At 38.3% G+C, this 12,435-nt stretch overlaps 1 protein-coding gene and 1 non-coding gene across 37 annotated transcripts in view; one reads left to right on the top strand and one right to left on the bottom strand.

Annotated features, from left to right (window-relative positions):
- Positions 1-12,435, top strand: part of PTPRD (protein tyrosine phosphatase receptor type D) — a 550,040-nt gene that overhangs the window by 52,502 nt on the left and 485,103 nt on the right. The window lies entirely within an intron of this gene.
- Positions 11,184-11,246, bottom strand: LOC117099491. The gene has a single exon (XR_004443827.1). It is a non-coding gene; the product is annotated as a U7 small nuclear RNA (small nuclear RNA).

Genomic DNA, 12,435 nt, shown 5'->3' with positions numbered 1-12,435 from the left:
TGAGTTTAAAGTGATGTCAAGGATGAAGAGCAGGAGGAAATCAATTGAAGACTTTCACAACCTTGTGCAAAATGCATGGCATTTTCATACTGTAGAGCACACGTGTCCCCAAGCAGTGTTTGAAATTTAGTTTTCTAACTTATGTAGAACTGTACATACAAGAGTGAATACCCTAGACTGAATTAATGTATTCAGTGGAATATAGATTCTCTTTAGACCCATTTTGCCCTGTCTTGTCATACATACCACTGTTGCCCACCTTCACTATATATTTTATTAAGGGTTCACCCCTAAGGTGAAATGGAAGGACTGTAGATAAGAAACAAAATTCAGCAAAGAGCAGAGCACACTTGTTGGAATTGTTAGTAAAATCAAGTTCCGAATAACCATGAAAGACTTTTTGTGTTTTATTTCATAAACTTATATATAAAAGGGTGATGATTAAGATATGAAGTAAGCTCTAACCAAATCCATATTAAAGAAAGCAAAATCCTTAAAAAAAAAAAAAGCCACCATTCTAAGTTCTTTACCATTCACAAATAAAACTACCCACACAGAAAACTAGTGAACTTTCTAAATAATAGTTTAATTTTCTCCTAATGTGTAGTTACTTTGTTTGATTATAGTGATTATAGTGTTCATTAGTATTGATTGGGTAGGTAGGTGCAGTGGTTCATATATTCAAATAAGCTGGAATCTGTGAAAACTCCCAGCTTTTATTTTCATCTTTTTAAAGCCTTACTTCTCACTTTGTTGTTGTTGTTGTTGAGATGGAGTCTTGCTCTGTCACCCAGGCCGGAGTGCAATGGCGTGATCTCGGCTCACTGCAACCTCTGTCTCCTGGGTTCAAGTAATTCTCCTGCCTCAGCCTCACAAGTAACTGAGATTACAGGCATACACTACCATGCCTGGCTAATTTTTTGGTATTTTATTAGAAACGGGGTTTCACTGTGTTGCCCAGGCTGGTCTCGAACTCCTGAGCTCAGGCAATCCACCTGCGTCAGCCTCCCAAAGTGCTATGATTACAGGCGTGAGCCACCGTGCTTGGCCTGCTTCCCACTTCTTTCAGTGTCAGCAGCTATTCTCTTAACATAAATATTTTTGTCACTGTAATTGTGATAGAACAAAGGCAGTTCCTGGGTCTTCCTACATTTTAGTCGTCCTACTTACTCCTATGACAGAATTAGGTTTTTATTTCCATCGAATAAGTTATATAAGTGCAAATATATTTCTGGCACCATTATAGTAGATCTTAGTACAGCAGCCAAATGAAGGGAGTGTGTTTGAGTACTTAATTTGGGCAAAGTGGTTTTTAAAATATGTTCTAAATATCTTCTATTGAAGCCCCTTTAATCAGATGGAACACATTAAAAAATCAGAACAGAATCTCACATAGTTACAGTAAAGTGATCAAGTCAACTCTTAAGCCAGCCAAGGTGTGAAATTAAAATATTGGCTAGCCTTAAACATATACAATTAATTTCAGGAAGGCTTTGTCAATACTTGCTGGATATTTACAGATAATCTAATAGCATACACTTTTTAAAGCTACATGACTGATAGAAGTCAATGTAAAAGGGGGTAAAATGGTTTTGTTTGAGTGTAGCAGGCACTATTTACATCTCTGGAAATGTTCTGATAAGAGGTTTGAATCTATTCATTACATATAAATATTGGTTTTGTATTTTTTTAAAAAATTGTATGATTGCAGTTTGAATTTTGAAATCAATTTACTGGGGATGTCAGCATTTTATAACTCTTGGGAAATGGAAGTGTGATATTTATGTGCACATTAAGATGTGCACATTAAATTAGCTCCTTAAAAATACAAGAAAAAAAAAATGCGAAAGCTGGCCGGGTGGGGTGTCGGCTCCATGCCTGTAATCCCAGCACTTTGGGAGGCCGAGGTGGGTGGATCACCTGAGGTCTGGAGTTTGAGACCAGACTGCCCAACATGATGAAACCCTGTCTCTACTAAAAATGCAAAAAATTAGCTGGGTGTGGTGGTGGTTGCCTGTAATCCCAGCTACTCGGGAGGCTGAGGCTGGAGAATTTCTTGAACGCAGGAGGCGGAGGTTGCTGTGAGCTGAGATCATTCCATTGTGCTCCAGCCTGGGCAACAAGAGTGAAACTCCATCTCGGAAGAAAAATAAATTAAAAAAAAAAAATTGTAAGCTGTAAATTATAGCATTGATATCAGAAAGATTTTCCTATTCTGTCTGTATTTTTCTGTTTTTTTTTTTTTTTCTATTGCAGTTGAGGTTTATAATGATTTTCCAAAATTGAAAAGCCACTGGCTTTCTTTTCTTTTTTTTTTGAGACGGAATCTCGCTCTGTCGCCCAGGCTGGAGTGCAGTGGCTGGATCTCAGCTCACTGCAAGCTCCGCCTCCCGGGTTTACGCCATTCTCCTGCCTCAGTCTCCCGAGTAGCTGGGACTACAGGCGCCCGCCACATCGCCCGGCTAGTTTTTTGTATTTTTAGTAGAGACGGGGTTTCACCGTGTTAGCCAGGATGGTCTCGATCTCCTGACCTCGTGATCCGCCCGTCTCGGCCTCCTAAAGTGCTGGGATTACAGGCTTGAGCCACCGCGCCCGGCCGCCACTGGCTTTCTTACTATGATTATTGTATAAAGATTATGTGCATAATATTTTCATTTCTGATAATGGGATTGGATTACTCTGATGTTCATGTTGCCTTCAAGGATATGTAGTTTTTAGAGAGAGACCACCTGGTCAGAACTTTCAAGTGGGGAAAACAAGAATTCTAATTGCAGCTCTAACTTGCTTTGTGGACTTGAGCTCCTCAAATTTTGGGAACTTTAGTTTTCCTACTGTAATTTGTGTAATACCAACCTCATAGAATTGTTAGAAAATTAAGTGGGGCTAGGCCCACAAAAGGAAGGGGATCTTGGTTCATTCTTCTTTCATTCTTCTTATTTTTCCAGATACTGTCTGTGAGGTATAGGTTCTGATCCCATGGCTTTGATTTGATAAGCACAGGTCTCATGAAATGAAGTTCCATGGAAGTTTCTAACAACAGCGTACTGTAATCCCTTCTGAGCCTCCCCTTCTTCTTCCTCTGTTACAGCAGAAACAGAAAAAGCTTTCTAATTGAGTATAGTCACCAGGAATCTCTTTCAAATTTAGAAAGCCCAGGATGTTACGAGATCTGGGAGGTGTTAAAACATCACATTAGTCAACACAAGCTAAATATGGATGTACCTGTCTTCTCTCCCGGACTTTGAGCTAAAGTCCTGTGGCTAGGGATCATGTCGCAGTTACTCTTATTTCTCCAGTGCATTAAAAGGTGGCCACTCATCAAGGTCTGTGGAACTAGAAAGAAGTAAGAGTTTTAGAGTATTCTGAGTAAGAAAAAGTTCATGCCACACGTTTCTCCAGTTAGGATAGTTTTTTTTGTTTTTTGTTTTTTTTGTTTTTTTGGTGGATGAATGGGGAGACGGGAAGGGGTGTGTTTGTTTTTTGGAGACAGAGTATCTCTCTGTCACATGGAACTGCAGTGCATTGGTGTGATCACAGCTCGCTGCAACCTTGACCCTGAGGGCCCTGCAATCCTCCCATCCCAGCCTCCCAAGTAACTGGGACCACAGGCATGCACCACCATGCCTGGCTAGTTTTTTTTTTTTTTTTTGTAGAGATGGAGACTTCTTATGTTGCCCAGGCTGGTCTCAAACTTGTGGGTTCTAGTGATCCTCCTGCTCTGGGCTCCCAAAATGCTGGGATTGCAAGTGTGAGCCACTGTGCCTGGCCAATATAAGTAAGGATAGTTTGTTTTAAAGTGACTATAGATTTGTATTATTAAGAGAAATGAGGGACTGGGCACAGTGGCACATGCCTGTAATTCCTGCACTTTGGGAGGCTGAGGCAGGTGGATCACTTGAGTTCAGGAGTTTGAGACCAGACTGACCAACATGACGAAACCCTGTCTCTAGTAAAAACACAAAAAGTAGCCAGGCGTGGTAGCACACGCCTCTAATTCCAGTTACTAAGGAGGCTGAGGCAGGAGAATTGCTTGAACTCAGGGGCCGGAGGTTGCAGTGAGCCAAGATCACACCACGACACTCCAGTAAGGGCAACAGAGTAAGACTCTGAGGGGGAAAAAAGAGAAATGAGGGACTTCAAACGTAAGAAAAAATCTAATGGGTATTAAAAGAACAAACACTTTAGGTGTAAGTTTTAGTATATTGTTTATCAATAAACAGGTTTTGGACATGGCTTTTTGGCAATAGGCTTTTTTTCTTATTTTTCTGTCAAAAAAAAAGGTATTATTATGCATAGGACTACCAAACATGATTTCATACTTTTTCTTTTTAAATTTGAGACAGGGTGTCACTCTGTCACCCAGGCTGGAGTGCAGTGGTTACAAGTGAGCCGATCACAGTTTACTATAGGCTTCACCTTTTAGGCTTAAGCAGTCCTCCTTCACCAGCCTCTGGGACTATAGGCATGTGCCACCATGCCCGACTAAGGTTTTAATTTTTTGTAGAGCTGGGGTTTTACTATGTTGCTCAGGCATTATAATTTTTATAATATAAGTATAAAGAACTGAAAGGTTAGAGATAATAATGCTAAAAGATATTATTGCTAAAGGGATCTGAAAAGAGTAGATTACCAAAGGGAGTGTCAAAGAGCTTCCAATTGAGTTTGATTTTCTCATTGGCAAAACTAATTCCGTTGATTTTAGTAATCATAGCTATTTATTCCCTCAGGTAATTACATTATAGGGAAGCCTAATAATTATGATATACATTATTATTCATATTATCTAAGGTGTACGTTTGTTCAGATCAGAGAGAAAAGGGGACTTTTTTTCAGAAACACTTTCAGATGTGTGTACTCATAAATAAAAATAATAACTAACATTGGCTGTAAGATGACTGTACGTGCGATATCTTGTGTAGTTCCTTTTTTTTTCTTTCTTTCTTTATTTTTTTTTTTAAGACGGAGTCTCACTCTATTGCCCAGGCTGGAGTGCAGTGGCACTATCTTGGCTCACTGCAGCCTCTGCCTCCCGGGTTCACACCATTCTCTTGCCTCAGCCTCCCAAGTGGCTGGGACTACAGGTGCCCACTACCACGCCGGGCTAATTTTTTTGTATTTTTAGTAGAGACGGGGTTTCACCGTGTTAGCCAGGATGGTCTTGATCTCCTGACCTTGTGATCTGCCCACCTCGGCCTCCCAAAGGGCTGAGATTACAGGCATGAGCCACCATGCCCAGCCTTGTGTAGTTCTTTTAACTGCCCTAGGAGGTAAGTGTAATTATTAAGTCCATTTTATTTATTTAATTTTAGAGCTGAGGTCTTGCTCTGTTGCCCAGGCCAGAATGCAGTGGTGCTGTCGTGGCTCACTATAACTTCAAACTCCTGGGCTCAAGTAATCCTCCTACCTCAGCCTCCCAAGTAGCTGAGACTACAGGTGTGTGCCACCACATTCAGCTACTTTTTAAATTTTTTGTAGAAATGTGATCTTGCTATGTTGCGCAGGCTGCTCTGGAACTCCTGGGCTCAAGCTGGCTTCCCACCTTGGCCTCCCAAAGCACTGAGATTACAGGTTTAAGCCACCACTCCTAGCCTATCTCCACTTTAAAGATGAGGCAATTGAAAGAATTAAACAATTTCCCCAAGACCACATATCTCCTGAATGTTAGTTGTGGGTTGCCAGGGCCTTTTCCGAATGAAAACATATGGCCTTAGGATCTACAAATTGACCTAGAAGGAAGGAACTAGAATTTGTAATTGGAAATATTACCACTTTTGAGAACTTCCTTCAGGCTGAGTGTGGCCAGTTTTCAGGAAAATCCTGATTTCCCTTAGGCACGGGCTTTGCGATTACTCATCAGTTTATTTGTGCATCTCCTTTCACTTTCTTTTGTGATTCCTTTCTTTGCCTTTGGGGCAGGGAGTGTCATCAAGGAAGGCGATTGTGAATGTTCTTCTATTTGAGGGCTTTTAGGTGTGGCTGGATAGTTTATGAAGCGTATTCATGGCGTGAGAGTCAGGGAAGCAACCTCAGGATCCCTGTGACACATGGTATCTGAAGTAGAGATTTCTGTACTGTTTTCTACACTCAGACTTGTACCGAAAAACCCTTCACCAATTCACCTTAATGGATGCATCTATAACAGGGTGTGGGGAAACATTACTCAGATAATCCCTGTATTTCTTTTTCTAGTTAGAGTTTATGAATCTGTGACTCTGTGTGGATGGAAGGACCAGGGCTCTGAAAGAGCCTAAATTTAAAGAGTATATTAAGAAAGCAATTTAATCATTGATACAGTCTGACTCCAGTTATGTGATGCTATAAAAGTTTCAGATTGGCGATAATAAATAATATTTTAGGATTTTCAAAATCTTTACCCTTATCTCATTGAGAGGTAAAGTAAGTGGGAATTAATCTCAGTTCACATTTCTCTCCTCTCCCATCTCCTCCCCTTCTCTTCCTTTCTTTTTTAAAAACTGCTTTTCAGTTTCTACAGTATGCAAAGAACTGTGGTAATACCATTAAGGGTTAATATTGAGACTAAAGAGAGGTCAGGCCACATAACACACAGTGAACGAAGTAACACCAGGAGCCAGGTTTAATGGGTAACAACCCCCTACGCTTTAAAAAAAAAATTATTTATTTGTTTATTTATTTATTTTAAATCGAGACAGTCTTGCTCTGTCGTTCAGGCTGGGATGCAGTGGGGCCTTCTCTGCTCACTGCAACCTCTGCTTCCCGGGCTCAAGTGATTCTCCTGACTCAGCCTCCTGAGGAGCTGGGATTACAGGCATGTGTCACCATGCCTGGCTAATTCTGTATTTTTAGTGGAGATGAGATTTCTCCACGTTGGTCAGGCTGGTCTCGAACTCCCAACCTCAGGTGGTCCACCCGCCTCAGCCTCCCAGATTGTTGGGATTACAGGCGTGAACCGCTGCACCCGGCCAGGTTTAATGGGCAACCCTTACTTCACATTATCATCAAAATCACTAAAATGTGTTCAGAATGACTCAAATTTTTCCTAAACATCAGTGAAACAATTATCTGAGCTCCACTTTTAATTCCATAAGACGATGCCAAAATGGTCAATATGAGACAAAAGGAAGTTTATTAACTATAGCAAGATTTGAGAACCAATAATTACTATGTGAGTTAATAATAACTGCCAGTGTATTTTTATTTCTTAGTTTATCCTGACTTTTGTGACCCTTTGGAAGGTTAGTTCCTAAACTACCATCTTCATGATCTTGTGTCTCCAGCAAGAGAGAAATTGGGAAAGGAGTAAATTATATGTTTGAAAGCTGGGATGTTAGTTTTTGCATATATTATTCCTTGCAAAAACCCACTTTTTAGATGAAGAAACTAAGGCTCGGAGAGATTAAGTATTTGTGTCATAGTCCCACAGCATTGATGTTCAAATCCAGAACTACCTGCCTAGAATTCCCAGCTCATATATTTATAGTATCATTCATACAATGTTTACTAATATTATTTTCTGAGAAATATCTGACCATTTCAGAGAAAAAATGGAATTGTTACAGGAAAGGGGTCTCAATCCAGACCCCACGAGAGGGTTCTTGGATCTCCTGCAAGAAAGAATTCAGGACGAGTCCATAGAGTAAAGTGAAAACAAGTTTATTAGGCAAGTGAAGAAATAAAAGAATGGCTACTCCATAGACAGAACAGCCCCAAGGGCTGCTGTTTGCCCATTTTTATGGTTATTTCTTGATGATATGCTAAACAAGGGGTGGATTATTCATGCCTCCCCGTTTTAGACCACCTAGGGTAACTTCCTGACATTGCCATGGTATTTGGAAACTGTCATAGTGCAGGTGGGAGTGTAGCAGTGAGGACAACCAGAAGTCGCTCTTGTGGCCATCTTGGTTTTGGTGGGATTTCGCTGGCTTCCTTAGTGCAAGCTATTTTATCAGCAAAGTCTTTATGACCTGTATCTTGTGCAGACCTCCTGTCTCATCCTGTGACTTAGAATGCCTTAACTGTCTGGGAATTTAGCCCAGTAGGTCTCAGCCTCATTTTATCCATTTTACCCCATTCAAGATGGAGTTGCTCTGGCTCACACGCCTCTGACAGAATGACTGACATGATGTCAAATAGAATCAATTTTTTTTATAATATACATAAATTGAAAAAAGGAGCCAAAAAAAAGTCACTAAAATTTTGGTGTTGAGCTGTCATCAGAAAGGCGTGATGCATGCACACGTACATTCGTATGTACTTACATGTGGAAGGCAGGGAAATGATGAAGTGATGATTACTATTTATCACACCTTTGTGTCCTTGAAAAATAATGGTAGTGCCGTCCTGTGCTTGTATACTTTGTGTAACTCATGGATATGAATGTTTATCCTCACTAAAAAATTGTGATGGCAGCACTATATTTATTATTTCTAACAGAATCTTACTGATACTACTTGAAAACAAAAATTTTTTTGTGTGTCTGGGAAAATCTGCCCTGGATTGACTGAGGTCACATACCAACTTAAAAAAAAAAAAAAAAGTGTGTGTGGGGGTTGTGGGATCTACACATTAAAAGTGTAATTAAGGAAGGAGGATTTCTCTGGAGAATTGGTAGGGTAAATAAGAGTGACAGATATTCATTACAGAAGGTATCTAAACATAAAAGAATAATTCTTTTCATAAAAGAAAAGTTAATTGAAGCTGGCTACATCTGCTATACCATCTTTATTAAGGAAGGCAGAAGTTGAGAGGGCAGCTGGAGTCTTCAGTTGGTTGCTAAGACTTTGACCTTGATTTCTGGAAAGAAGTAACAACAAACTTCTTTGCTAACATTACAAATACTAGGAGTCTGCAAGGTAACACTTCCTCCCTCTCCCCTGCTGCCTGTCAACCAAATGCATTCCTTTTCTTTTTTATTAGGCCGATGTATTTAGTGCTTATATCTTCCAAATTGGACAATTCCAGGTCTCTTCCAGCAGGGAAACTTTAAAGAACCTCAGGGGTCACCCTGAGGCAGTTCTCTTTAATGAATTCTGAGCTGCCTCCAGGAATTCTTTCTTATACCAACACAACAAAACTGAAACACTTTATAGCATTATCTGCGCTGGGGTTCATTGAGGAAACCTTTAAGGACAATGAACTGGGACATGATTGCTACCAGACTACTGGTGATAATTATCTGTGCAAATAAATGCGTGCATTTATTTTAAAACAGATAAATTCGAAAGAGATGTTTCTTACAGATAACCGTGGACTCGGACATGTAGATAAGGAGTATTTTATTATAGTACCATAGGACTATAATTACTATTAAATAAAGCAATGCATGTGAAATTAATGTAGTATCTAGGATAAATATGCCCAGTGCATTATCACTTTATTGGATCTTTTTATTAATCCTTGTAATAACCCTGTAAGGAAAGCAGGCTGGACTTACGCATTCAAACTTTACATGTGAAAGCAAGGCTGTGAGTTGTTATTGTGACTTCTATGAGAAGTAAACTACAGAACTATAGAAATGAGACTAGGACCTAGATACTTTGACTTATAGTTCATTGTAAATTTATATCAATGAGAAGTCTGTGACTAAAATAACTGTATTTATTATATGTAATCACCGAAGCACTAGTAGGAGCCAGTATTGCAGATTAAATGTATTTAACTACCTGTAAACTTCAAGAAAGCACAACTTTCTTGTATGGACTGCAGAATTACAACTCCCACGATCAACACTTAACATAGAGTAGGTGCTTAATAAACATTTGTTAAATGAATGGATGGGTAAAAAAGTCACAGCTTTTAGACGATATGCTATGCTAGCTTTCGAATGCAACAGAAGGCTATTCTTTGTTAAAGATGATTCAGAATGATTTTGGTAGATTTAAACATCTTCCATTTATAATCTTTTTCCTGTTAGTAAATATCAGAACTTCTCTGCTGATTTACTATGCTTAGGCCAGCAAACCCAGAATTGTTTGGTTTTCCATTCTCTAAATAATCCCTGTTGGAAAGCAGTATTATCTGCATTCTTGGCACAGGGAATTGTAGGATGGCACTTTGGTATGATTTAAATCGTGAAAAATTTTTCAAGTGATTTTTTATCTTGATTATTTCTTAAAGAGTTTCTGGAGAACTGGACTCAATGATCCCAGGATTTACCCTACATGATTAGGTTGTTTAGTTATTTTATTTAAAATTCTAATATATTAAGATTTGATTGGGAAAAGAGACACCAAAGAAGAAAATTTGATCCATAGATCTCTACTTAGTCACATAAAATATTCTGATTATCATATAATGAAGTAAAAAAGGAGAGAATTCCATTCTATAAAGCATAAAAGGTAGAATTCCACGTGAGACCAGCATGAGACTTTGAACTTTGAGTCAAGTTGCCATTTGTCTTGTAAGATAGATTCTGTTAAGGTTCAGGTCAAAGGATTGCTTGAGTCCAGGACTTCGAGGCTGCAGAGAGCTTGGGTGACATATCAAGACTCTCTAAAAATGAAAAAAAAAAAAAAAAAAAAGATTCTGTTAAATTTATTTTCTGAGAGTCTGTACTGTTCTAGACACTAAAGTGAATACATATAAATATGAGAAGACACATTCTCTATTCTTGAGGACCTCAGAATCCAACAGAGAGCCAAAGACAAATATGCAAATATCTTCAGTACAAAGCATAGTAGGATAAATGGTTCAGCTTTTGCTTCTTGTGAGATCAGTGAGAGGAAAATCACATGTAATTGGTGGATGAGATAGAGCTTCACAGATATGGTAGTGTTTGAGATAGTTCCAGAGAGATTTTGCTGGGTAGTGGGATGTTTGATGAGCAAGATAGAACCCTGTGGCAAGGGATCTCAAGGACGAGGCGATCTTCATAGTGTGTGATGGTGCACAAATGACTTTTCCGAACTGCATCGTATATAGCTTAGCCATCCTTTGTGCATATCATCAAGATTCTGTGTGTTGGCACTGAATAAACAAATCAAAGTTAAGCAATGTATTTATTTGATAGCTTTGGAAAATGAATTGATGATGGAAGAGTTTGGAATTCATGACTTTAAATGAGCTTTTCGTATTATTGTACATTATAGTTATGGTGAGAAGAACTGGGAGTAAATCTCTTAACCATGAGATAATCATATTAGTATTTACGTTCATTTGTAGCTTGATTTTATTTTATTTTATTTTATTTTATTTTTCATTGGGTGGGGGGCTTTCTGGCAAAAAACTAGAAAGCCTGCTAGGCAAATTCGAAAAGAACTGTAGCTTGAATTTATTTTATAACATGATCAAATCTTGTGTGCTCTAAGTCTCTTGAGTATATATATACTAATAGTAAGGCGTATCATGTTACGGCAATTTTCAGTTTATCCCAAATGGTTGGGGAATGGACTGTTCCAATTAGTCTAACATTATAGTAGCTAAGAGATTACAGAAATATTTTACTTGGGTTATTCAATTCCATAAACTAAAAAAAACCCAAAAATTTTAACACAGAAAATACTCTGAATGTAATTTGAATTGAATTTTATATTTAATTATTTAGAAAGCTCTTTCAAGTTCTAGCGATGTTTGAGTTTACCAGTGAAAGTGTTTGTTATCCTTTATTTTCTAGAAAATAAATTATGGGCACTTGGCATAATTCTGGATTAAGGAAATTTGAATTTCTCAACCAGAAGATCACAGCTTCTGTGTTTGGTCTCCTACATAAATCTATTATGCGAATAAAATAGAAATTGTACTCATTTTCAAAACCATGATTATCAGGCACATGATGATTTGATGTGATAAGTTATGGCTTTTAAGTTACTGCCATCCAAATCAAAAAGCCATAGATAACTGCAGAGTTTTTAAGAAATTAAATACTGGGAGGAGAGAGATAGTTAAATTCCATATTTCTACTTGATAGTCACAAGTACTCTGATGACTGATAAGTATCGTAGGCTGTGCAATACTCACTTACTCTAAGCTGCTGATAAATGTAATTTAGTGGGACTGTTCTTACATCCCAGTGTCAGCCCACTGAAGAACATTTTGTATTAATGGCGAAGGTCAAATGTTTCACAGGCTTCCACTAGCCCCTATTATAGAATACTGTTCAGTTTTATATATTTAAATAGTTAACCCCCCCAAGGAAATTAGAAATATTAGATTCCAATATAATGAAAATGTACTTAAAACTTAGCAATTAAGAATCAGGGCAGTTCGTCTCTATCCCTTCATCTGTAAGTTTTTAAACATACAGATATAGATAAACATATATATTCCTAAACATCTGTTGGCCTATAGCATTTTCTGCTGTGGCTACCAACAGTATGCATAGATTATTTGGAAAGGCTTAACTTGATATGTTTTTATTTATAAACCTAAACCTGCCTTTGTGGTCATCATATTTTATCATTTGGCACTTAATTTCTTCAGAAATGTTTTCTTACTGAAGTCAAAAGAACTTTGCTCCGT

The sequence above is a fragment of the Trachypithecus francoisi genome, unplaced genomic scaffold, assembly GCF_009764315.1.
Source record: "Trachypithecus francoisi isolate TF-2019V2 unplaced genomic scaffold, Tfra_2.0 Lachesis_group16, whole genome shotgun sequence".
NCBI classification, from domain to species: Eukaryota; Metazoa; Chordata; class Mammalia; order Primates; family Cercopithecidae; genus Trachypithecus; species Trachypithecus francoisi.
This window is presented reverse-complemented; position numbering and strand designations above follow the sequence as displayed.